At 39.8% G+C, this 5,557-nt stretch overlaps 1 pseudogene; it reads right to left on the reverse strand.

Moving 5' to 3' along the window:
• Window positions 1–513: 513 nt before the first annotated feature.
• On the reverse strand, window positions 514–2,701 carry LOC115987500 (annotated as a pseudogene).
• Window positions 2,702–5,557: the final 2,856 nt, after the last annotated feature.

The following is a 5,557-nucleotide window of genomic DNA, read 5'->3' on the forward strand; positions in this document are numbered from 1 at the left end:
ACCTGAATGACTTGAATTTTATACCCAGAAAACATACTATCAAAGGCCCTTGAAAATATCTGTTGGAACAATTGCTACAGGCAACTATCAAAGGCCCTCGTAAATAAGAAAATAAAATAACTTTCAACTAGAAAACAAATTAATATTTGTTTCTGGTACTAGTTAGTTGTGTTCATTAGTTGTTGAATGAATCTTTGCTGTCAACTAGAAAACTGAGAACCCCAATCATTCTTTAAAAAAAAAAAAAAAAAAAAACCCAATCATGCATTTTTTATTTTTTTTTGGAACCATCAAATCCAGAATAAATTAAGATATTCAATACAACAGAAAATTATAGTTCACTAAAACTAGCACTAGTTTATGGTACAGAAACATTGCCAAATTTACACCGATTTCACTACCAAGCTGGCCCTCCTGAGAGTTACACAATGGCTAATATAACGAAAGAATTGGCTCCTCCTCCTTTCCGTTGAGAAAAGGCAAACAAGGAGTTGAAAGATGCCAGTGCTGAAAACATATCACTTTCTGTTCCTGCTCTCCTTCTCCCGCTTCTTGTAAAGCTTCTCAAGAACACGCTTAGCCTCACACAGGGGAAAGTTCGTCAGATCATAATAATGTGGTGCTGTATCAATTATCCATTCACCACAAATGTCTGTCACCGTCCGAATGTAATTACTTTTTGTTTGAACATCTTCATTATAAATGACCCACTCCGGCTTGTGATCCAAGCAATTCGATGGATGCAAGTGCACTACTTGGTTGTCCTTCACTGTCAAGTAGTGTCCAGTACGTTCCAGGTGAGCTACCTGCATGAAATATCCTGCTACCATAGCCTTCCTTATGTTGATGTAGTAATCACGGCAGTTGAAATTAGTGCTGCACAACCTGAGGTTAAACCTGGCCATGATACGCACGAGCTGTTGTCTAACACTATCAGCAGCCTTCAACACCCTTTGGTTGACGAAGTTCTCATAGCACCATAATAGGTCCTCGTTGTTTTGCTTGTATGCATGGTACACATTCAAGAGCGTGAGGTGATCTCCATCGATGTGCCCAAACCTAGCTTTTGCTTCATCAGCAGCTTCCTGAGCCTCCCTAGGCCTGACAAAGCAATTGGGTACTGAAAGCATGGCAGAAATTGACAGAATTTCATTTGAACAGTTGAACTCAGGGCTAATTATGAGCATCTTTGACATCTGAGGATCCAATGGAAATTCACTCATAATTTCGCCCAGCTTTGTCAGATTTCCATCATCATCTATCGCTCCCAGGTAATTCAAGCCTCTAAAGCCCGCATCAATGTCTCTGGAGCAGGGGCATCCATAAAATCAAAATGGACTAGATCATTTATCCCCATTTTCTTCAAAGTAAGAATCGTATTTGCAAGGTTTGATCTTAACATTTCTGGATAGGTCTGTGGTTGAAGATCGTTCTGGAAACTTTTCTCGGTGTAAAGTCTAAAGCATTTTCCAGGCTGAGTTCTTCCAGCACGCCCTGATCTCTGGTGTGCACTAGCCTTAGAAATCGGAGATACCAACAACGATTCCACACGCACTCGTGGGTCATAAACTTTTTGTTTTGCAAACCCAGGGTCAACCACATACACTATACCATCAATGGTCAAAGAAGTTTCGGCAATGTTTGTTGACACCACAATCTTCCTTCCAGCAGGACCACCTTCTTTCAAGGGAGGAGGAGCCGGTTCAAATATCTTCTGCTGCATAGCAAGAGAAAGAGAAGAATACAAAGGCACTGCTTTCACAGGTCCCACCGGGTCACCCATATTTGCTACTTTTTTCGTTATTTTTCGACATGCATCTTCTATCTCCTCCTCACCAGTGAGGAACACAAGTACATCTCCAGGAGTTTCTCTCGTATGAATTTGCACAACTGTTCGGATTGCTGCATCCAGGTAGTCACTTTCAGGCTTTTCAGTGTAAAATATTTCCACCGGATAAAGCCTCCCAGGAACTTTCATAAGTGGTGCATCAAAATAACTCTGAAACTTTTCAGCCTCAAGAGTAGCACTCATTACAAATAGCTTCAGATCAGGTCTATTTGTCAACACTTGCTTCAGAAATCCAAATAGAACATCAATTGCCAATGTTCTTTCGTGAGCCTCATCAAGAATTATAACCTTGTAGCATTCCAAAAGCGGATCTGTCATTGCTTCTCTTAAAAGCATACCATCTGTTAAATACTTCAAAACTGTTCTTGCACTGCTGCAGTCTTCGAAACGGATACTATAACCAACCTCTTCTCCGATAGTTACATCATCTCTTCGGCAACACGCCGAGAAACAGACATAGCAGCCACCCTACGAGGCTGGGTGCACGCAACCATCATCTTCTTGCGCTTATCTGGAGTTGTTTTTATATCGATCGATTCCAAAACGAACTGGGGAATCTGAGTGGTTTTGCCACTACCAGTCTCACCGACTAGGATGACAGTCTGGTTAGACTTGAAAACTTGCAAGAACTCTTCTTTTTGGTGCCAAACAGGCAAGTCTCTCCGCTTCAACAAAATCTCATAGTATCTCTGCGAGTACGGCCTCCCCCGTCCAGCTATTGATCCCAGGGCCTCCGCCAATAAAACTACCACTCGCCGCAGAGGACAAGAAGCCGCCGCCGTTGATTTTGAAGATCTTGGACTTGTCCACCGCGTCGAACAAGCTCACCTTCCTCTTCCTCTCCATTCCCATCAATAAACACTAACCCTAACAATACGAACCGCACAGAACTCTATTGCTCCGATTAGCTATGAGATTTGACTAATTTTAGAGAGAAAGAGAGAATTTAGGGTGAGAGTGAGAGGGAGTTATCCTATAGGTATGAAAGCATGTATCTACTTCTATTTCACAACTTCGCCTTGTGGTATCTATCTACTATAAGAACATGACCGACTTAGGGTGGGAGATAGAGTAACCGACTTAATCGATCTTTGCTCAAAAAATAAAAGACATGACCGTACGGTTCAATCCACTAGTTAACTTCCAATCCTAATTATATTGGGATTCCTTTTTCTACGTGGATAAACAGGATTTTAATAATAACAATAATCTATTATTTTCCATAAAAAATACCTTTTGATTTAATAAATTAAAATTTATAAATCAAACGTCAAGGTTTTCAAGATTAAGATCCAGAATCCTAATAATGCTAGTAACCCGTGAAAACAAAATCCTAATCCTATTAAGAATAAATTTCATTAAAGGATTTCATCTTGGTATATCTTCATAGAGAGCACAACATATAAAACACTTCAATTATAACATATGGATTAACAAAATATATATATATATATATGAAACATAAGAATTTAATGGAAACAATACGTATATAAAATGGTCAACAAACATAATTGATGATCCATTGTCTTATTTATATCTAAATCTAAATCTATATATCATATCATATACTATATAATAAAAATTGGGCTTAGAAACCGTGATTGTACCAAGTGGCTTCATTAAATTGCAGAAAATTTTTTAGATTTAAAAAAAAAATAGATATACATACATACATATATATATATATATATATATATTGTTCTTATCTTCTTCTCTTATAATTTCTAACTTGATGAAAATTTTAATTGGATTACAATCCAAATTCTAATCCTTTTATTATTAATTTATTTTTTACTTTTTTTTACTTAATTTATTAATCTATTTTTTACTTTTTTTTTTTTTAACAAATACTTCTTAGACTTCTATAGCTCTATGAACCTAAACGCTATATATAATGTTCCTAATGGATATATACTTATTTATTGTACTATTAAAAATGATGGCAATCTTTTTTTTTTTTTTTTGACGAGAAATAGGTGTATTTTATTACTAAACGGATAAAGCATCCTGAAAAACAAAAAGTTCAATACATGGTGGGATTTCCTCAATCCAAGTACAAAGTCATCTATTCCTTTGGCGTGATGGGCCAAAGTGTGTGCCAGCTTATTTCCAATTCGCTTAACATGCTGTATCTGTGTTCTTCGAAAAGCTTGCAAGCTATGATGAGTGTCCTGTATGATGTTGTCAATGCTGGTTGATGCCATGGAGATATCATTTAGGGCAGTTGAAAGAATGGTAGAGTTTGTCTCGAAAATGACTTCCTGAAGTCCAATATCTTTGGCGAAAGTGACTACTTCATGCATGGCTTTTGCTTCGACTTCAAGAGGTCCCAACAGCAGTGGCATGCGCTTGCTTAGAGCTGCCACAACTGACCCCTCATGGTCACGTACCACAACACCAATTCCTACAGACTTGGAGACGACGAAGACGGTGGCATCGATGTTGATCTTGTACCACAAGAAGTTCGGTGGAGTCCACTGTATATCTGCGGGTTCCTTATGATGAGGTTTCGCCAGGCGGGCAAGCTAGTAGCTCTCAATCATGCTTCGGGCTTTGAAGATTATCTCTTGGCTGGACTGTCGTATGGTCCCATGGTGGGCTTTGTTCCTTGTCCCATATTGTGCGCCAGAAGTGGGTATGGTCAGATCCATGTGACGTGGTGCATGGGTTTGCATGGGAAGATAAGGATAGTGCCACCTTATAAGCACTATTAACAGTGAATATACCTCGTGGAGTATAAGCCCATATTAAGCGGTCTCTAGTGGGATTTCGGCACCTTGGTATCCCCAAGATTGCATCGGCATCAGCTGGCAAGAAGTGTTGCCGAATCATGTCTGCTTTCCTTTCACCCGTTTCATCATCTATGAGAGTGCAAACCCATGAGTCTTGAGGTAGTGTGCCCGTCGGCGAGGTGACTCGAAAGGTGGAATGTGTAGACAGCCACTTGTCGAGCCAAATCTGGATCGAGGAGCCATTTCCCACTTGCCATCTGCTGCCTATCTTGACCACCTCTTGTGCAGCCATGATGCTTCTCCAAGCAAAGGAAGGTTTTGAGCCCAATTCTGCATGTAGGAAGTCAGTATTTGGGAAGTAGCGAGCTTTAAGAACATGGTGAACTAGGGAATGGGTGTTTGTTTGAAGTCTCCATCCTTGTTTGGCGAGAAGTGCCAAGTTGAAAGCCTTTAGATTTCGAAATCCCAAGCCACCATCAGATTTTGGAACACATACTTTATCCCATGAAAACCATGCCATTTTATTTCTTCCATTTGTTTGGCCCCACTAGAAGGAGCGCACCATGCTAGTTATCTCATCACAAAGTGTATCTGGGAGTTTGAAAACACTTATTGTGTGAGTTAGGATTGCTTGGGCCACTGCTTTAATGAGAATCTCCTTTCTTACCTGGGAGAGTAGCTTTTCTTTCCATCCTGAAAGCTTATTGTCTAATCTTTCCTTCAGAGCAGGGAAGATGTTCTTTTTTTATCTACCTACGAGCGAGGGTAGGCCAAGGTAGGTTTCATGCTGTTGTATAACCTCAGCACCAAAGCATTACTTGATCTCTTCCTGCAGGTCCTGTGTGGTGTTTCGACTGAAGAAGAGAAAGGTTTTCTCCCGGTTTATTTTTTGCCTAGATGCATGCTCATATGTCTCAAAAATTTGTTCTAGGTGGCTACAATCTTCCCGGGTAGCTTGGCAGAAAATAATACTGTC

The sequence above is a fragment of the Quercus lobata genome, chromosome 4 (assembly GCF_001633185.2).
Source record: "Quercus lobata isolate SW786 chromosome 4, ValleyOak3.0 Primary Assembly, whole genome shotgun sequence".
NCBI lineage: Eukaryota > Viridiplantae > Streptophyta > Magnoliopsida > Fagales > Fagaceae > Quercus > Quercus lobata.